Here is a 22,796-nt window from a genome sequence, read left to right as displayed (position 1 = left end):
TACATGGACAGACAGAATCCTCTACGAGAAGTACACCCAATAAAGGGCGAGGACAATGAGTTTAAACGCGTATTTGTATACACGCCCATATCAAAAATAGAATTGTTAGAAATGAAGAAAGTGGTACCCAGTCATGACAAAGATCCAGCGGGTTTTCACCGAGAAATTAAAGACATGTTACTCATGGGAGAGTATACCTATCCCGACATTATGACAATATTAAAGGTATTAATGCCTGCTGGCATTTATGAGAAACTCAGGGAAAAAGAGTGGGAGGTAGGAGACCAAAAGATAGAATGGTCAGTATTAGAAGCAGAAGAAAAGGCCCGAACTGCAGGAGCAGGACTTGGGGATAAAACTAAAGCACTACCAGGTTTATTAGTACAGGTACTGCCACGTTTATTAACTACGAAAAAGGAAGATTGGGGTACAATTTCAGCCTGTAAACAGAAGCAAGATGAAGACACTAGTGATTACTATGCCCGATTTGAAAAATGTTTTGGTATAAATAGTGGCATAAAAGCGAGTAGCGAATCATACCCACATCTGTTTGTAACAAAATTAGTAGAAAATGCCCTGCCCCAAGTAAAGAATAGAGTATTAAAATTCGAGAGTACCTGGCAAGGTAACACTCCATCACAAATGTTACAAATGTTACAGTACCATCACAATAGAATTAGAGAGGAACAAGAACATGAACACAGACGCATGAAAGACACAAAAATGAAAATGCTAGTTTCTCAGACAGTTCCAGCTGAAGGACATAAAAAGGGTATGACACATTCCGGTGATTCAGCAGGACCTGTAAAAGGGACATGCAATTATTGTAAAAAGCCAGGTCATTACGTACACGATTGTCCAGTTTTGAAACATAATATCGCCATAGGTAATACAAAAGAAAGACCACGGCCACCTAGACAGGATCAGAATGAACAAGGAGCTCCGCAGCACGCACAGTCCATGCCAGCTCCACCACAGTCTGTACAGTTTGTGCCAGCTGCACCAGCGCTGCCCGTTGCTGCCACACAAACCACGACACGACAACTGTACCAGACCGCACAGTACGACTATCCTGATTATCAACGATACGCATGAACCAGCCTAGAGAGGGAAGTTGACTTACCCCTTATCGAGATCCCTGTAGATCAAGAAGGACCTTATGTACATAGTGAATTGTTAGGCCAAGACAGAAAATTTTTACTCGATACAGGGGCAAGTCGAACGACCATAAAACGTAGTGAAGTTCCAGGGGCACCCCTCTCAGGCTCTCAGAATATTTCCCTTGGTTTTTCAGGAAAACCTATTATTAATGAAGTGTCACAACCTCTTCCACTTACGATAGGACCTTTGACCCGAACTACCGATTTATTGCTTACTAAATCATGTCCAGAAAATCTGTTAGGAATAAAAACACTGAAAGCTCTAGAAGCCATAATATGTTGTTCTCCGGAAGGAGTAAGATTGTTTTTACGTGATTTTAAAGGTCACTATGTATCTAGAGACATGGATCCCCGACTGCAGACTTTACCTACACATCTATGGGCACAAGGCCCTACTGATGTTGGTTGCATGAATATTACACCATATCGAGTCACATTAAAGGCAGGAGTGGTACTACCACGAATGCGACAATACAAGTTACCACCAGATGCTGTAGTGGCTTTGCTGCAAATCATTGACGAGCTCATTGCCCAAGGAGTGGTTGTGGAAACAGACTCCAATGTATGTAATTCACCAATAATTCCGATTCTTAAACGAACAGATCCAAAGGCCCTGCCAGTATATCGATTGGTTATTGATCTGCGCGAATTAAACAAGTGTATTGTGCCACAATTCCCTGTGGTCCCTGATATCTCGTCATTATTGACAGCTATTGATTCCGAAGCAACATTCTTTACTGTAATTGATCTCAAGAATGCCTTTTTCAGCGTCCCAATAGATCCGGAAAGCCAATATTTGTTCGGATTTAGTTTAAATGGGCGTAGCTTTAAATTCTCACGCGCACCTCAAGGATTTACAGAAAGCCCCAGCATCTATAGCCAAGCACTGAAACGAGAACTCGACAGCATCCACATGCCAGTTAACACTGCCTTGCTTCAATATGTCGATGATCTGTTGATCACCGCTAGAAGCGAACCCGAATGTGAGAAAGCATCACTGACAGTTTTACAATTTCTAGCTGAAAAGGGACACAAGGTGTCCCCTTCTAAGCTGCAATTCTGTGTCCAGCGAGTTGTTTATCTTGGACACTCGCTGTCCAAGGAGGGAAGGCAGCTTACACCCGACCGCATTCAGTTAATAGCTAACATGCCAATACCTAAGACACAAAAGGAAGTACGGGCTTTCATAGGCCTCACTTCATACTGTAGACAGTGGATCCCTCAATATGCATTTCTAGCAAAATCGCTCATTCAGTTGACAACACAGGAGGCAGCCACATCGACTGTTCTCCCTTGGACTCAGGAACATACACAAGCTTTTGAAAGCCTAAAGAAAGCTTTATGTCAAGCACCTGTTTTAGCAACGCCATGTTACAGAAAACAGTTTACACTCTTTGTTACAGAGCGCGAAGGTACTGCCTTGTCAGTACTCACACAGGAACAAGCAGGATCACACAAACCATGTGCTTATTTTTCTAGTACATTAGATCCAGTAGCTCAGGCTCTTCCTGCGTGCCTGAAATCAGTGGCAGCGACAGCTTTAGCAATACGACAAAGCGATGCCATAGTGTTAGGACATCCATTGACAGTTCAAGTACCACATGCGGTAGAGGTTCTTGTAAATAGAACGCAAACACAACACTTGACTATAGCGCGACTTACAGGGTACGAACTTACATTGTTCCAGCCACATATAGAAATCAGACGCTGTAACACATTGAATCCTGCCACACTTTTGCCAGTAATCGGAACAGACCCACTAGCCCATGACTGTATTGAAGTTATTACTATAACGACGAAACCCAGACAAGACTTAACCGATGTCCCATTGTCAGATCCAGACCTGACATTGTATGTAGATGGTTCATGTATGAGAACAAATACAGGAGAGTTAGTGGCTGCTTACGCAGTCACAACAGATACTGAAGTCATTGAAACAAATCATATAAATACTTTGTCAGCTCAAGCCGCAGAGCTCATCGCTCTGACACAAGCCTGTATTCAAGCCACAAGTAAAAAAGTCAACATATACACTGATTCACGTTATGCATTCGGAGTTGTACATGACTTCGGCGTGCTGTGGCGAGAGAGAGGTTATTTAACTTCCCACGGTGCCCACATTCAGCACGGACCCCTCATTCATGCCTTATTAGATGCAATACATCTACCCACTGCAATATCAATTATGAAATGTAAGGCTCATACGAAGATTACTGATGTCATTTCTCAAGGCAATGATCTAGCCGATAGAACAGCTAAACAGACTGCTCAAGCTCAAACCTCCGACATGACAAAGACAATAGTCCCGATGCCGACACATTGTATGACAGTTAAAGATCCTACTTTTGACGTAATTGACATCCAGACACATGCTACACCAGATGAAATAAAGAAATGGACCGAATTAGGAGGGATCCAAACGGATCAAGGATGGATTATGAAGGAAAAGTCTGTGTGGTTCCTTCCTGATTCAATGGTCCAAGTTATAATTAACACTATACATAGTCCAGCACATCTAGGAGAAAAAGCTATGCTAGATAGCATTCAACACATTTGGTTCAATAAACATTTACGAGCAGCAGCCAAACAAAAGGTCCGTACCTGTATGATCTGTTGCCAGTTCAACCCAGGAAAAAGCGTTCCCGTAGAACAGGGTGGATTTCATCCTCCTGATCACCCTTTTGAAGTCCTCCAGATGGATTATATCCAGATGGAACGATGTCGAGGATTCAAATACGTTCTCGTAGTTGTTTGTGCTCTTTCCCGTTGGACGGAGGCATACCCGGTTTCAGATTACACTGCCCCGACTACTGCCAAACAGTTGGTTCGAGAATTCTTCCCACGATACGGTTTACCACGTGTTGTTCACTCAGATAACGGCCAGCCGTTCTCATCCGAATTAATGAAACATGTTTCACTTTTGTTAGGTTATCAGTGGAAATTCCACTGTGTCCGACACCCTGAGGCAGCAGGTCTCGTAGAAAGACATAATCAGACCCTGAAAATTAGATTGTCCAAAATATGCAGGGAGAAAGGTGTCGACTGGGTAGTAGCACTACCAGTTGCACTCTTTTTCACGAGAATGGTAGCACACTCTCGAACAGGGCTATCCCCGTATGAGGTGATCTTCGGCAGACCACCAAATATGTGGGGGACGCCTATACCACGCAAAATAACTGATATTGACTGTAATATGCTGACAGATTACTTGGCTTCCTTGATGTCTGCACTACAATCTTGTCGTTCACAGGTAGCTGCAGCCTTTCCCGACAACACTGAGGTGAAACCCCTTGACGTAATTCCGGGGGACCTCGTCCTTGTGAGGAATTTCGACCGAAAGACTCAGCTGGAGCCCAGGTGGAAGTCACCCAAGTTGGTCCTGCTGACCACAAGAACAGCCGTGAAGATTGAAGGCAGAAAAGGATGGATTCATTTGAGTCATATCAAGAAATTTCATGGACTTCCTGCAGATGTAAATAGCCCACCTCGTGTGTCTTCACCCATTGACTCAAAACTACCTTTGGCTGAGACCAACAGCAAGGAACTCTATAAACTAAAACTAAGGCCTAGACCGTCGGACGATTTGATTGTTTAAGTCCTCTCCTAGGTGAAGCGGTTGAATCTGTCTCCGACATGTATCCTCCAGACCTGAATCATGGAAAACCACGAAAAGTGATGAAACGACAGGCGTATTGTAAATCACTGCGTAGCCAGTGCATAGTGACATTATTAATCTTGTTTTTCTTAAGTCTTTTAATAATCACTGCAAGTATATTGTTGCACATATATTACCCTATTGCCAGAAATGTTTACAATGTTACTGCTGAACATTCTTTTAGTGACTTACCCCCGCATGAATTGTCTTATAGACTTGCGCTGCGCAATAACACTTTCATTAGTATGTTACATCATTCCCACCAGACTAGTAATGCTACTAATTGTTGGGTGTGTGGCCGGCTCCCTCCCTATCAGAATTATGAAGGAGTCCTGCCTTTCTTTCCACATCCGTTTACACATAATGGCTCCTGTGGAGCATGGTTCAGCTTAATCAATTCCATAGACTCAGACACAGCAGTTTATCAAGACCATTGGGTATGGGGAAATCTGAACCTAGTTTTATTCAAGGTCTGTTACCCTGACAAGGAGGGTCGCCCCAAAGGAACAGGAACTGATCTAGAAAATGAAGTATATGGATTAGGTAATTTTACACCTAATCTCATGATTCTAAATGTCGAATCCGAAGTTGAACTAGTTTTACCAACAATGTCAGTATTCCCAGCGAAAGGTGAATTGTGTGTAAGAAAGGTTGGTTCCATACATATGGGCCATAGTAAATGCACTACTATAGTAGAATTCAGTGATCAAGGCAAATCCTCATTTAGAGCTTATCGCCACTCCTACTTTATATGTGGTCAGACTGCATATATGCGTCTACCCCTAGATTGGGATGGTACCTGCTACATTGCATTTCTTTTGCCACCTGTTTTTTTAGCTCCTCCTGATTATCACAGAAATATTCATTTAGTAAATAGTAGAGTAAGGAGAGATCTCCCAATAGTCGATTACACTGAAACAGCATGGGAAAAATACACAGATTTCAATAAAGGTCTCTTTCCCTATATAGGTACTGTTACTAATAGTAAGCTGATACGTAGATTAACTAGAACCCTTGAAGCAGTAGTGAATGAAACTATTTCCGCTTTAGGCAATTTAACAGAAGAGCAGTCTGCTATGCGGATTGTTGTGCTTCAAAATCGTCTTGTCCTTGACGTCATCCTGGCTGATAGGGGCGGAGCTTGTAGGGTCATCGGATCAAGCTGTTGCATTTTCATACCAGAAAATTCGCCATCTGTATATAAGGCCATAACTCGCCTTCATAAGATTGTAAGTCAGATACACCAGAACCCAGGCACCTGGACTTGGTCCGGTTGGTTTTGGAGTATAATATCTACCTTTGGATGGAAGGTCCTATCTTTCCTAGGTATTGGCCTTCTCATACTATTCAGTTGCTGTCTATGTCTACAATGTGGACCAGCGATCTGTGGTCTGTGTGCCACATCGTGTATTCCACCACCAAGAATTCATTCGTCACGGAAGAAGAAAGAAGAACAAATGATGTTATATGAACAGATCAATGGATTGATGAAGATTGATATCTCTTAACGGGCAAGTAGGGGACAAGGAGGGAATGTGGAAATATGGATTTTTCTGGTCAGTTATGTCCCCTATCTTGGACCCCAACGGTTCCATGTATGAATCACAAGTACATGTATGTTCCCTCCAGTTCCAGTTATGAAGACGCAAACACATGTGCGTCCACCATCAACATGTCCTCTGTCAGATCCGCCATGAATAGGCCGGATATTCCACTCTTAAGTATGAAAGGCCACCGGCTTTATATGGTTCACTTATGCCATTTTACAGTCCAGGCAAGTAGGCCCTGATTCTGTCATCGAACTCTTCTTGCCTTCTGCCTCTGAAAGCTCCAGTCTGAGCCTGCATCCGTGACCATGAACTTTGTCTCATTCTCTGCACGGCTCACGAAGCCTGACATCAGCCTATTCTCTGCCAAGAACTGTATTTCACCTTCGAGTTATCTGCTTCGCCCCTCAGCCGATGCATTCCTGTCTAGTAGTTTAAGTAAACATTCCTTCCAGCTACCGAGCAATGGCTCGGCTTCTCTGTCTTTATGCAAGTAATTCATAGTCCTGTTACCATGGAATATTCCTACCCCCTCGCATTTAGTGTAGACACTTAGACGCTTGTACACGCACGCACAGTCAGTATAGAATAGATTCTGTCCGAGAGTCCTTCTTTTGTGGATAACATAGTTCTTTAAACATAGGATGTTAGATATGATTTGGGATTAGGTTGACTTGACCCCCCAGACTTTTCGTCTCCACATGTAGAGCTAAACGTCAAGTCCCCTTCACCCCCTAGTTGCACGTCAATCACACGTCATGCTGCTGCGCGCGCATCTATGCCAAGTATTATCTTATAAATCCACCTATATATGACATCATAACCAATTATGTTCCTTTTTACTCCTTATTACACCCATTTTCGGTTACGCATATGAATCGTCATTTTCCTTATCAATTGTTACGCCTACTGCATTCGTTTCATTTTAATGTATGTTCTATAAAAATCACTTCGTGTCAATAAAGTATGTACTTCACTTCCTGAACCTTCGTGGTGACGGAACTTGGAGCAACCGATTATAATCGTTCATTTGGAATAAAGCCCATTCCGAACCTCTAATACCACGGATTCTGCCTCTTATTTACTGAGCTGTTTTATTATGTTTCTGTACCAAATTAAGTCCCGGTAATTAAATTATTTACCACACAACTCCAGCAATGTGTACTTTCACATGGGGTTAGCCCCATGTGAAAGGGCCTGCGTCAGTCTTACGCCTGCTGTGCATTTGCTCCCTTGAAGTGGCGCAGTGAAATCTCGTAGATTTCACGGTGTCACTTCTATGAGGCTTACTTACGTGGGAACGCCCACCCTGCATACATTATACCTGGCGCAGGTATAATGTAGCGCAGGGGTTTACAAAGTGACGCATCTGCTTAGATGCGTCACTTTGTAAATAGGGCGCAACAGGAGGCATGTTTTACTCCGCCGATGCGTCACATAAATTGACGCAACGGAAGCGCAAAACTGTCGCAAGGCCTCATAAATAAGGCCCCCAATGTTTAAGGCTACCCGCAAGGAAAGCTCTGGCTTGCCCCACACTGGATAAGACTCACTGCCACTCATTCCAGCAGATCGCATTTCGTAAATGATAGCCTTTCACACGATCGCTGGCTTGCACCTGAAGGAGATATAGTCACCGTAGCTTCACCATTAGAAGAATGCACAATAGAGATAGCAATACACTACAGTGCCTGTTAATGATATAATGCAAAATGCAACTTCAGTCTTTACAACTTTATTTGATGATGTACTTTCAGATGTTGTTGTCTGTGGCTGTTTGTTGCATCTTTGCTTGAGCTGTTGGTTGAGCTAGTGGAGAAGTGTTACAGAAGATGAGTGTGTCTCCACTGTAAATGCACCAACCTGTTCATCTTTCTCAAAATACCAGCTGACGGCCTGCAAAGGCCTGGCTGATCGATGAGCAGCACATGTATCCTGCAGACGGTCCATCGATGGGTCTCTCGGCACTGGTGGCCAAACGCTGTCTTACAACCAGTTATTCTTCAGAAGGAGTTCACCATCAAAGGTGCCTGAATCAGGAGGTCTACTGTGTTCCATCATTGTCTGGTCTCCCTAGAAACCAAATGAAGGAAGGGTCTTTGAGCAGGAATGTGTTCACCTTTGAGGAGGCAGAAGCAGGGGTATCTGTGTTGAGGCATTTCAATGGCAGACAGGTGTTTTAAACAAAACCATTTCTTCAAACGGACAACCACCGAGGAGTGTATTTGACTACAGTGGTGTTATGCCACATCAACAAGCCAGGGATAAGTCGAACCACAATGTTTGTGACGGCTGTGTAATGAGACCCTAGGAATGCCTGCTTATAGCAAGCTGGAAAGGTTCATCCAACAAGCCATATACGGTGGCTCAGTGAGCTATGTATCAACTGCAGGAATCTCTTTGACCTCGTGCTGAAAGGGTTTAATTCTTATGGGTCCACTCAGCCTTTCAACATCTCGAGGTTGATAAAAGGTGTTCCATTGAACTTGGTAACAATAAACATCTGTTATTCAGCACCAAGAGACCTCCTAGAGGTGAACATGTGGTTTACAATACACCTGACTTTAGCAAGCTTCCGTCCTTTTACTGCCCTAAGAGTTAAGCCCTTGGTCGCACATGGGTGTATTCATTCTAATTTGCACAGAGAAACATTAGGACTATGAAAGAGTTAAAGAAATAACTTACATAATATTTTTTTTTTTAACAACAGATTTTATTTGTCATTTGCACATTGGAAGCAGGGCTCTGTAACCCAGAGACCACTGCCGCATAGAAATACACAGTAACACATCGCAAAGGACATTTTTCAGAGCAAAAGAACATAACTCCCAAACAAAAGAAAGCATACATAGTCTTTGAGATAAAGTGAGAACTCGGATCCCCTCCCCCCCACCCACCCCCCCACGAGTTGCGCTCGACTCCCTACAAACCACAGACCAACCAACACCAACCATCACAGAAAAAAAACAGGAAGGACAAGCTATCCGCCCCAGCAGGGGCCCACCGCACCCGGAACCCCCTCGCCCACCCGTGACTTCCGTCCCCCAACGGTGCACACTCCAACATAGTATGACTACCCAACCCCCACCGGGAGATCATCAGCCGCCACAGGGGGCTCCAACCACAGGCCCCGGTAGTCCGCCCACCTCTTCCAGATCTTATAGTGCTTTCGCGGATAACCCCGGGCCACAAAAATGGGTTGTTCCAGCCCCAGTTTACATAATATTTTTAAGCTGATCATCTAGCTGAAATCTGATGCAAGAGAGGCACCTGAGCATTAAATGCACAGCATTATTTTTAACTGATCTGTCTTTGGGTTAGACGGATTTATAGAAAGAAGGGATGTACGTGCAGTGTAACAAAAGTCTTGGTTCAGTAGCAAACCAACCCACTATGGTCTTTGCATCGACAAGTTGTATGTAGTTACCTTAATCCAAATTCAGTCATCTTAAAATAGCTTTCTAAAATCTTGATCCATCCTTGCTGTTCTAATTCAGAAGAAGGGGGCAGATTTACTAGCCCCTTGCGCCATGTTTGCGTCACTATTAACATGGGAAAAGTGACGCAAAAGTGGCGCAAGGGGCTTGTAAATCTGCCCCAAGGTTTCTTCTTCAAAAGATTGAAATCCAAATGGCAACTTCCTGAAAATATGAGAGAGGGACAGCTTTTTACTAAACGTGTTGAATGAAGGATGGTTCTGGTAAAGGCAACATGAGATGGGTACTTTGAAGGTGATTCAGGCTCCTGCTGGGGGCCCACAAGGTGATGGAGGGCCTGGACACTACCTCCTGCCAGATGACCGCCCACCATAGTTAGAAATCTCACCTGTCTGTTGTTGATCTCTACAATTAAGTGGCATCTGCCGGGGTGATGGTTGCGTTGCCCTTTCATTACTCTTTGGTACCAAGCAGGCCGCCATGTTGGCGCAGACCGCTCTGCCTTCTCTTTTCTTTGCAGCAACAAACTCCCAAAGCAGAGGTTGCTGACCAGCAGGAAGTGTTCCCGCTGCATATCCGAGACATTAGAGCTTTTTTCCTTCCCGGGGCTGCCATTTCTTGTGTGACTGACCCAGGAACGAATGAACAGCCACCCTGCCCAAAATGGGGCGTTGCTCTTCTTAGGATGTGGAGGAGTTCACTGTGATCCAGGGGCCCACTGGCGGATGCACCGCTGCTGAGTCAGGGTTCTCCCCAGTACCTGCTCCCATCACGTCAGTCCTGCGGCAGTAGTCGTTCCACTTAACCTGTTCTCTGCATGGATACTTAGATAGTGATGTCACAGATCTAGTCAATGTGACCAGTTTTTGGTTCTTCTACAACAGCAGCTCCAGAAAACGCATCATCTCTAGTTACAACGATCTCATGTTACAACTTTCAGAGACAGAACGAGGCAGCAGAGAACTATCTAAAGTACACGAATTGAACAAGGAAGCTCGGGGGTGGGGTTTGGAGGGAGTGATAATTCCTGCCTAATTTCCTTTCAGGCAGGGCAAACCAATAAATACAAGATCACTTTTATAAAAAAAGATTTAACGCAATACAGAAGCAAGTGAAAGCCAGCTTGGCTCTTTGCTCCCTTCGCTGAAGGTCTTGTTTGAAATGAGATCAGCCACCCCTGACATCTCCTAATTACTTGGGCTCGCCTTCCCTCCTAATTCACATTCTCTGGCCAGGACCAGACTGAAAGGCATTGCATATCACGGAGGGGGGAGCCTTGGGTTTAACTACGAGCCGAGGAGAGAGAGGTTAGGGGGACGTGCAGCTGATTACAATCCAAATAAAATATTGATCGAGCCGGGCGATAAAAGGTTAGAACCAGACAACAAGTGACACTGCGCCATCAGAAAGGCGTCGATGCGCTAGGCACGCGCGCCGTGGGCCAACCAACCAGTGACGCAGGCAGCCGTCCACGTAGGCCACAGCGTCGCAATCGATGCCTCGCGGCGGCCAGTGTGGAGTTCTACTTTGACAGCTTGGCATCCCTCACGGTGACAACGTCGTAGTGTTCGCACAGTCCACCGAAGCGTGGAGTGGAGTGTGATAAAGACACACGACACGCTGACAGACAATCGTTTTCAGTGGGACAGGGCATTCAAGGCCAGGGTAATCTCTTTTGTAGTTTAAAGTGTCCCTTTCATTTCCTCTGTTCCCTGATCGACTGAATGACCCCTTATTCATGTTATTTTTTTCCATTTATTTTACGTCAAGCGTTGAGTTTTATTTCAGTGTTTAATAACCCTCCATAAGTTTTATATATATATACACACACACACACACACACACACACCCACACACTCACCCACCCACACACACATATGTATCAGATTCATTTGTCATTTGGGCATGAATTTCAGGGCAGGCCCTTGAATGGATTCCATCAGTCCTCCATTCCTCCATTATCACTGTCAGTAGATAGAGATTGAATCATATTTATGGCCAAAAGTGTCCGGATGATACCCAGATTCATATCCACTTGGAGAACACGATAGGCACAGTGTGCCTCGTAAAATCTAATGATCAGCTGAAACAGTGAACCATTCAATCAATCAAACAAGGTTGGTAAAGCGCATCTACTAACCCATGAGGCCCTCAAGACGCTGGGGGGGGGAGGGAAGCGGCTCTGTTGAGTGCTGGGGTCATCCAAAGGTCCAGGTCTTGAGGTCATTCCTGAACTGGGGCAGTGTGGGGGCTTGCCGGAGGTGGAGGTCATTCCAGGCCTTGGCTGCGAGGTAGGAGAACGACTTTCCTCCCATTCTGGTCTTGTAGATGCATGGGACAGAGGCCAGAAAGAGGTCAGCTGATCGGAGTTGTCTTTTGGGTGCGTTCAAGGAGAGGCGGTTATTCAGGTATATTGGTCCAGTGTTATACAGGGCCTTGTATGCATGGGTGAGAAGTTTGAAGGTTATTCCTCTTTCGACTGGGAGCCAGGGGAGATCGTGGAGGTGTTGGATGATGTGGTTGCGATGGGGGATATCAAGGATCAGTCCAGCTGCGGCGTTCTGGACGGTCTGGAGTTTGCGAAAGAGTTTCTTGTTGATTCCGGCGTAGATGGCGTTGCCGTAGTCCTGTCTGCTGCTGATAAGAGTGTGCGTTACAGTTTTCCTCGAATTGGATGGGATCCATCTGAACGTCTTTTGAAGCATGCAGAGGGTGTTGAAGCAGGCCAAGGAGATGGCGTTGATCTGGCGGTTCATTGTGAGCGATGAGTCTAGTATGATGCCGAGGTTTTGTGTGTGGTCCATCGGGGTCGGGGGATTTCCGAGGGTAGGGGGCCACCAGGAGTCATCCCATGCAGAGGTGGTTGGAGCCAAGGATGAGACTTCTGTTTTCTCTGAGTTGATTTTCAGGCAGCTGTTCATCATCCAGGTGGCGACGGCTTTCATCCCTTCTTGGAATTTGTGTTTGGTGATGATTGGTTCGTTGGTGAGGGAGAGGATGAGCTTTTATTTTATTTATTTATTTGGTGTTTTCTATAGCGCGAACATGACCCTGCGTAGGGTATCAGAGCGGTTTACAATTGCATTTCCAAAACCATTTATGTTTCCAAGCCATCAATTATTGTACCATGATTAGAACTAAACATTAAGCTTAATATACATATATACAGTCCCACAAAGGGTTAATGATCGACGAGAGGTAGCAAGAATACGATCATGACAGGTCCGTAGACAATAGCTTGACTGTTGAAAATTTAGGGAGATATTTCCTCATATAGAACGATTTTGCTTCCTTTTTGAATGCCACGATGGATGGGATTCTTCTAATGTTGGGCGGGAGAGCGTTCCAGATTCTAGGAGCTGCACCAGAGAACGCTCGGTCATAAGTTCTTTTCTTACAAAAGCGAGCCGGTTTCAGTAGTAGGTCTGCATGGCTCCTGGAGAACTGGCACCCTCCTGATAGAGTGAGTTTCTGGGCTAGGTAACCTGATGTTTTGTAATGTGTCACTATGTGAGTGATGCATGCCAACTTGAATTGAACTCTTGCTTCAAAAGGCAACCAGTTGAGTGCTTTTAAGTGAGGGGTGATATGGTCGAATTTTTTGGATCCAGATATTAGTCTTGTGGCTGCATTAAGACAAGCTTTCAGTGGGGCTGTTGAGATCTTGGGGAGCCCGGCCAGAGTTGTGCATCCATATTCTATCTTTGATATGACCAGTGCCTGAACTGCTGTTTTGAGATCTGACTTATTTAGGAATGGTTTTAATTTTCTAAGGTAGCTTAAATGGAACCAGGCATTTTTTGCCATCGTGTTGATACATGTTCAGATTTTTGTCCAGTATAATTCCCAAGGATTTAGTAAAGTCAACAATCTTCAGAGTACACTTTAAAGCCGTGATTAGGTTGGTCCATTCTACTATATTTGATGTGCTTTTCTGGGGCGTAATCAGCAGGAATTCTGTTTTATGAGGGTTTAGCTTCAGGTGGTTGATGGTTAGCCATTGGAAGGTTCTCATTAGTGCCTGGTTCATGGTCTTTATCTCTTCTGTCGATGTGACTTTGATGTACATCTGAATGTCATCTGCGTACATGTGGAAAGAAATATTTGCTTTTTGCAATATATTTGTGAGTGGTTCTACGTATAGATTAAATAACGCCGGAGATAGTGTTGACCCTTGCGGAACTCTGATTGTATTTCTGGTTGAACCTCACGATGCTTGGTTGACTATGAATTTTTGCGATCTGTTCTCAAGAAAGAAACTAAACCATTTTAGGACTGTTCCCTCTAGCCCCATTCTGTTTTTCATGCGATCGAGTATTTTATCATGGTTTACCGTGTCGAAAGCCGACGAAAGGTCCAGCAGGATTAGGAGACATTTTTCGTTATGGTCGAGGGCAAGTAAAGCGTCATCTACGATGTGCAAAATTGCTGTTTCTGTGCTATGGTTTGGTCTGAATCCTGATTGGAAGTCATTTTACAAATTCAATTCCAAAATGTGAAGGCTCAATTGATGTTGCACACATTTTTCCAGGACTTTGGCTAGCATGGGAATGTTTGTTACTGGTCTGAAATTGTTGGGATCAGAGGAGTTCTCTGTTGTTTTGTTTTAAGAGTGGAGTGACATGCCCAGTTATTAGGCAGACCAGTATTTGGCCTTGTGTCAACGAAGCATTGATGACCTTTGTCCTTGACGGAATGAGCAGATGGTTTATAGAAGACCAACACTTTGCAGGTAAAGGATCGTTCTAGTGATTGTTAGGTTTAGTGGTCGAAATTATCTTTTTAATGTCTAGTTCACTGACAGGCTTAAATACTGACCATCGAGCATTGTTTTTGTTTTTTCTATTTCTAGTTGAAACTGATGTTCATCTAAGGTACTCTTACCGCTTTCAAGGTCTTCGGCTCCTTTTTTGAGCTCCCCCTCCAATGAATTTGTTTTTTCTGTAAAGAAGGAGGAGAAATCTTCACTATTTGAGATTGTTTTTATAATGGCTGGTGCCAATTTGGCAGATTTATTGGATTGATCTTTCAGTAGATCGAATAGTTTCCTTGGTCTGTTTATTGCATTATCCAGTTCTTTCCTGAAGAAGTCTTTATTTGACTTTAGAATGCATTTATTGTAGGTTTTCCTGGACTGTCTCAGTTGGGTTAAGTGGGGCGATGAAGGGTATTGTCGCCATTTTCGCTCTGAAAGTCTCCGTGAACGTATTTCTTCATTAAGGGCACTATTAAACCAGGGTTTTTTGTCTTTGTCAGTGATCCTTTTGAATTTTAAAGGTGCTATATCCTCAACAATGCTCGACCTTGTCTTGTTATAGTGCTTCATGAGGTCACTGACGTCAACCATGCTCTTAGGTGGTTGCAATTCTATTTTTACAGCGAGCTGCGACGTTATCCATATTGATTCCTCTAGTGTCACAAGCCCATTTTTTGGGCTTAATAGGTTGCAAGGACATTTTGGTTTTTATGAACGGTATTTCGAAGGTAATGATGTGATGATCAGACCAATCGCAGGGGATGATTACAATTATATTGATAGCTGGGTGTCATCTGCGTAGGAGACGATGGTTCCTGAAAATGGTTGTGAGGGGGTCATGTAGAGGTTAAAGAGGGTGGGGCTGAGGGAGGAACACTGGGCACACCACAGTTGGTCTCTGTAGGTTCTGAGAGGTAGGGAGGGAGTCTGAACCGCTGAGTTCTGCCGGTGAGGAATGAGCATATCCAGTCGAGGGCCTGGCCGTGGATGCCGGCGTCGTGGAGTCTGGTGGCTAGGGTGTGGTGGCAGACAGTGTCGAGGGCAGCCACGAGGTCCAGGAGGATGAGGGCTGCCATTTTGCCCTTGTCGAGGAGGGAGTGGATGTCATCGGTGGCAGCGAGTAGGGCAGTCTCGGTGCTGTGGTTGCTGTGGAATCCAGATTGGGATATGTCCAGGACATTGTTTGCTTTGATTAGGTTTTCTAGCTGAGAGTTGACAGCCTTTTCGATGACCTTAGCTGTGAATGGAAGCAGGGAGCTGGGCCTGAAGTTTTGGCGGTCTGTCGGGTCGGCAGAGGGTTTTTTCAGGAGAGGAAGGAGGCGGTCTTGAAGGAGCAGTTGATCGTCTGACGTAGTTCGGGTGTGATGCTTTGCATGATCTTCAAGGTGTCTTCTGTCGTGAGTGGGTTTGATTTGAATTTGAGCAGGGTCTGTTGGGTGGCGTCGCATGGACGGGGAGCAGGAGCGGTTCAGAGGTCTTGGTTGTCTAAATTGTTGTAGATCATCTTAATCTTGTGGTGGAAGAAGGTACTGAGTCTGTTGCAGAGGCCTTGGGAGGGTGGGACGTCTCTTGTTTTGCTGCAGGGTTTGGAGAATTCCTTGATGATGCGGGAGAGTTCTTTGGTGTTGTGAGTGTTGGTGAGGATTCTCTCTTGGAGGGATTTCTTCATTGTGGATTTGATGAGATGGTTGTGTGCGGTGGTGGCTGCTTTGTAGGTGGCACGTGTTTCCGGAACTTTGTTGTTCCTCCATGTCTTTTCAAGTCATCTGCAGGAGCACCTTGATTCTTGGAGTGCAGGTGTGAACCAGCTTGCTTTCTTGATGTGTCTTCCTGAGGTTTTCTTGAGGAAGGCGAGTGTGTCGGCGCAGTTCGTGATTCAGCAGTGGAGGTTGCATGCTGTGGTGTTTGCGTCTGGCGTAGTCAGTCGTGGGGTGCTGATGAGGGCGGAGGTGAGCTGGTCTTTGATGACTTTGTTCCAGCTTCTGCGGTAGGGCTGTGGGTGTGCTTGTGTACAGTGTTTTTTTTTGAAGAAGTGGAAGCAGTGGTGATCTGTCCAAAGGAGGTCCATGGTGTGGTTGTAGGAGAAGCTATTTCCTTCGGCAACGATGGAGTCGAGTGTGTGTCCTGCTCTGTGTGTGACGGCGGTGACTAGTTACTTCAGTCTTATGTTGGGGAGATTTTCTAGGAGGGAGGCAGTGTTTGAGTCATCGTGGTTGTCCACGTGGAAGTTTAGGTCTCTGAGTAGTATGTAGTCTGTGGAGGCGAGGGCGTGTGGTGCGACGAGGTCAGTGATGGCGTTGGTAGAGGGAGTGCGTGGGCCGGGCGGCCTGTAGATGAGGGAACAGCAGAGAGTTGTTTTAGGGTTGGTCTGGACCTGGAAGTGGAGGTGCTCCATGAGGGTCTTTGTGTCATCCGTGACAGTGGTCGTCATGCGGAGAGTGCTTTTGCGAATGATGGCAATGCCTCCTTCTGGGCGGATGGCGCAGTCCTTGCGCAGGATCTTGTATCTGCCAAGAATGGCGGTGGCGACGTTGAGTGCAGAGTATTTCTATGGCATGCTTGAGTAGGGAATACACATTGAGGAGGATGGGCGGAAGGCGAGTCAGCTGGGAGGCAGGAAGAACACACTGGAGGGACAGCAGCGGCAGGGGAAAAAACACGGCAAAAAGAAAGGAGAAACACGGTGAAAAGAAAAAGACAGGAAGAGAAGAGAAGAGAAGAAAGAGGGCACAGACGAAAAGAGGCAAGAGGGCACAGAAAAAAAAGAAGCAAGAGAGGTAGAGGCAGAACAGCCGAAGAGCGAAGTGCTCTTCCACTGGACCACCAGGGATGAGGCGCAGCCAAGAGCCTGCTGGTGGAGGAGGGACTTGAACACCCTCCGGGACTTAGCTCAGGGGGCAAGATTCAGTGGTGGAGTTGCACGGGGGGAGAGCAGTCACACTGACCAGGTCAGTGGTCTTGCTCTTCTTGCTGTGCAGCGGCCCCCATTAAGTAGGGATGGTGGGAGGGCGGGTCAGCTGGGAGGTGGGTGAAGGGGCTGTGGGAGCAGCAGCAGAAACAATGCAGCAAAAAGAAAGGAGAAACAAGGTAAAAAAAAGAAAAAGACAGAGAAGAGAAGAAAGAGGGCCAGTGAATGAAGGAAAGGAGACCTTCGTACAATTAAATGATGCAAAGAATCAAATCCTATTCGTAGTCAGACTAAAGGATGAACCCTTTTAGTCCGTCCCCTTCCTATGACCCTGGTTCTGAGCCTCCCTCTGACACCCTCACAAGAGGTCAAAAACCTGGGTTTATTCTTAACTAGACCTGGGCGGAAAATGTCATTCCACTTTGTGGAACGGAAGGAATTTGGTGACTCCGTGTTACTCTTGTAACATGAAGTTCCGGCCAAATTGCTCCAATCGGGGATTTTTTTCTTCCATGAGGCTCCAGAAATGCAAGCTGGCACCCATGAGCAAGCGAGATTTGGCATCCCCTAGCGTGATGTCTGGTTGCTAGGAGGACTTCCAAAGAGGTTTTCTAACTCGAGTAGTCGCGACTGGTTGCAGTAAGCGGGCTTCTTCTTAAGTAGATTTTCTATGTGAAAGGCTGCAAGTTCAACTCGAATGTCTGCGCGCTCTTGTGCACACTCCATGGTGACGTTTGCTCTGATTTTTCAGCATGGAAAGTGCTACCACTGCTAAATCCCAGCACAATGTGCAATTCCGCTCATTGGGTAAACTCGGCAGAATATTGTATAGTTTTTATTCCGCAAGTTCTGCCCACCCCCATTCTTAACATAATTCCTCAAATCAATGCAGTCATAAGATTCTGACTTTTCAACGGCCACCACTACTGAAAATTCTTCCACTGCAAATTGCTCACTTGCATGGAGGCAATTTGAGCAGTGTTGAGCATAAGCTAGTTTGGACAAACTGTTAGGGTTGCAGATGCCCTGTGGTCACCATCTCCATGGTGGTGATCCTGCTGTATTCCAAGTTACCCTCTACTCTGCTGGGGCATTTTAACCCAAAGTTCTCCAGTCGAAAAGTTGATTTGCTAGTATATTTCAGGTAGGACCTTGAAGTAATTCAAGAAATGCCTATTCAGGAGCCCACAGGGTCATCATGAATTTGGTGGGTGTGCTCCCGACTGATGGGGTTTTAGGGAGTCCACCTCTGCCAGCCCCATGGAAGTCCATCCGTCAAGTTACAGGCTTCCCTCCATTCTGACTGAGCACTTTTTGCAAGAATGTTTGCCACCATAGGGAGATGTGAATCCTTGCTGGAACCAAGCTGGGGACAACCTTTACTGTGAAATGAGCCATTCTGGTGGGTGTAATACCAGTACACTGTTGTCAGAATATTACCTGCCATAAATATTGTTTCTTAAATACCATCTCCAAAAATATCGTCCCTTTGGAGTTAATATTAGAAAATGCGCACACAATGGGATGATAGTTTTTTACACAGTATTTAGGACACTATACTTGTGCCATATGATTTTTCTGTTTGTTACATTCTGACATGCAAACCTCGGATTCATCTGCCTTTTTTTCAATTGGCCAAGATAGTACTAAACTATTCATCTATTGATGATGCACCCCTCTGCTACTCTGTGATGGTATCAGGATGTCCTGTGTTCCGTGCAGCCCCATTGTCATTTTCCGTATGTTAGCCTGAGCACGTTTCAGACTGCCCTCTGCTTTCCGCACATTATACAAACAAATTTTGCTTTGTGCCACACTTTACTTTCACACAGAACTAAGCCTGGGCGGAGCAGGCGGAGCTGCTCTACGCGGAGCTCCACGGAGTTGGGCAAAAACTCTGCTCTGCTCCACTCTGCTCCTTGCCTCCACCCCCTCAATAAATATTTATAAAATAAAAACAAACACCATTACCTTCATCGCAGCGTCTCCGAGCTGCCCTCCTCCTCATCGCCGTGGTCCTGCAAAATCCCCTACGTCAGACGTACGTCGTGTAGGACTGCGTGCGCATGGAAAAATTCACAAGCTCCGCCAGAGGAGCGGAGTTCCTGCCCAGGGTTACACAGAACCTGCTGTTGTTTTCACGATTTAGTCTGAACACCGTAGACAAGGTCAAACAATAATGTCCCTTGTTATTGTGTTCTGGTCAAGCCCTAGCACCCAGACAAACCATGCGGATGCAACTGCTGTTTGGGAACACCTACTTTTGTCATATAGATATGCACAGATAGGGGAAAGGAGAGGCGCAGTGGCCCGGGTGGCTGACTCCAGAGCGTGGGGCTCACGGTTTGATCCCCAGCACCAGAGGCAGATCAGTTCAGCATCATATGACTCTGGTTAATAGCTCACTTAATCTACCTGATGGCCCCCAGCACCTTGAGACCCTTACGGGAGATAAGTTTGTGCTTTACAAATACCGGGTATGGATAGGTAACAATACACTTGGAGAGGGATCCTTCTAGGGAAGAGATTGCGACAGCACCTGAGATGTAGAACTTTCATTTGTGTGTGCCTAGGTAGGGGGTCTGCTGCAAACACCCAGAGATCTGATATATAATCATTTTGCTTCTGTAGAAGGGGAGGGAGGTTAGGCTACCCTGTCTTATATAATGACAGCTACTTTTATGATTTAAGGACTACTCACTAGGCTGATCGCATTTGTGTTAGGCATTCTCTTACTTATTGTGGCACGCAGTCTGCATACTAGAGCACTATAGTTGAATTAACATTTTAAACTTTTCTCGTGTCTCTGTCAAATATTATTGTGGACTAGTACGAGTGTGTGAACGAAAGGGTGTGTCCTGCAACCGCGATTCCTGAGACGGTTCGGAGTGGTGTGTTCTGGGGTGTCTAATCACTTATTCCTCTGTGAGTGAGTTGGAGGGCAAGTAAGACACTATAGCTAGTCGGTCCTGGGCACATGGGTTCTAAGGTGGTAGGATGACTCAGTCCCTGCCTACTAAGGTTCTATGGTCCCAAGCATAGTTCTATGCCTACACAGAATCCCTGCAACAAGTAAAGTCTATAGCCGTGACTGTTTTTTACCATTCCATTTCATCTTCAACCCTTAGAGGCCGATTACAATGGCGGGTGGACTTTGTCCGCCCGCCACCGTATCGGGAAACTGGACCGAAAGCCGAAGATGCGGCGGTCCCGCCTGTGGCATTAGGATTCGCCCACCACACTGGCGGGCGCATCCCGCATTTTCAACATTGCGGCCGGCGGTGCTGCAAGCAGGACCCACCGCAAAGTACAAAATGCATGTTGTGCATTTGAATGCACAACGTGACAGGCATCATGTGGTGCCTGCCACCTTGTGCATGCAAATGCAGGGAGGTAGCATAGGTACCCTCCATGTGCACCCCCAACACCCTGAGTGCCCGCAACAGGCCCCCAAAAGCAAAGACCGCATGCCTTTCCATGGCAGCAACGCCGCCATGGAAAGGCTGATCTCCGCCAACATCCTAATATGGATGGCGGTGTCTGCAAGACACCGCCACCATATTAAACATGTTTTCTGCCCGGTCGACGAGTCGACCGACGGAAAACCGGCGGACGGTCTTTCCGTCCGCCGGGGTCCCCCTCGCCATCGTAATGTGGCGGGGATAAATGGTAGGTGGGCGGTGGGTATTGGCGGACGGATCGCCACCGCCATACAGGTGGTGGCGATCCGCCCGCCAACATAATCAACCCCCTAGTTCTTTTAAATTGTAGGATTAACTATAAGCCGTAGAATTAATAATAATTGAATTACAGGCTTTTCAATTAACTCTATTTGGCTTTTGACAAGGTACCATAAACCTGATTGTTACATGATGGTTATTTTGCAAACCTCTGATTGGGTCTGAGGCAGGGACACCACCAATTGATTTTTCCGGTCTTTTTTTAAATGTTATATTCTTTCATTGTACCACCCTAAATTTCAGTGAAATAAGGAAAACTAACATCTTTGCTTAGCTGAATTAATTTTTAAGTCATCAAAGGAAAACAGTATGTAAATATTGCTATATAATGTTATGTTTCATCATGTGTGAAGGATCACATTAATATTTATGCTGAAATTTCTCCCAAATGATGAAATCCTTAAAGGTTAATGGAAGCATCTGAAATAATTTGCAACACATTTGTAATGCAATGTCTCTATCTTATCTCCCATCTCTCTGCCCCCGCCATTCTATGCTGCTGTCCTCTGCCCCCACTCGAACTTTTGGCTACTTCCCTTCTCGTTTCCTCACTTTGTAGTCCATTTTTAAATGAAGCCTGAGATTATTTTCCTGATTATTAAATTGCAAAGCTGATCTGGTAGCTCAGTAGACCAAGACATCTACTCCAGGATTCTGTGCTTTACCTCATAGGCACAGTGTGGAATCCTGGGGTTTCCACTCAACCTTTCATCCTCCTGAGGCCGATGAAATATTAACATTGTATTGAGAAACCAAGGGGCATATCATCAACGAGGCGATGAAAAATTATCGCTGCTTTTGCGTCTGTTTTCGGATGAAAAGCGACGATAATTTTATCGCCTAATCAGCAAGGTCATGCTATCGCGTGAAACCTTGCATTAGCGCCTGTATTCAGAACGCTTAGCTTTGCATCTCTAATGAGATGCAAAGTGGGCGTCCCTGCCCTGACATAACTGGAGAAATGTCGCTAAGCGACATTTCTCCAATTATCAATGGGCACGCTAACCTGCAGAGTGACAAGCAAAGTAGCGATAGCCTCTGTTATCGCTACTTTCCTTACGCCTGCTTCAAGACTGACTTAGCCATGATATCCTATGGAAGGTGGATATCATGGCTATGTTTGTGAGGCCCTATCATCAAGCTATCGCCAAACTTTGTGAGATTAGCGCTGGATTTCCAGCGATAATCTCACATTTGGCAGTTAGCGCTTGGAATTTTATCGCTTTTGAGATAAGCGTTGCTAATAGCACGCTATCACAGCGATAAAATTCCACGTTGCCCGGCGATAATTATCCTAGCGCTAAGTGCGTTTAGCGATAATTATCGCCAGGCCTTGATGATATACCCCTAAATGTTCCTGTTACTCACCGGCTTGTGGTGAAGAAGTACAGTACAAACACACTATGTTACAGGTGAACATGTCGTAAATGCCGATGAATTCGAACCATCTATAAAACAAGTTGATTCAAACCAATAGACCAGTTAAATTAAACTCTTAAACAGTATATTTATTCCAAAACAACAGAAAATTTGTTAAACTAAGTGGTGGCTCCATCACATTTGGCAATAATTGATTGTAAGAGGCAGGTAAAA

Source organism: Triturus cristatus, chromosome 9 (genome assembly GCF_964204655.1).
Source record: "Triturus cristatus chromosome 9, aTriCri1.1, whole genome shotgun sequence".
Taxonomy (NCBI): domain Eukaryota; kingdom Metazoa; phylum Chordata; class Amphibia; order Caudata; family Salamandridae; genus Triturus; species Triturus cristatus.
Note: the sequence above shows the minus strand (reverse complement) of the source record.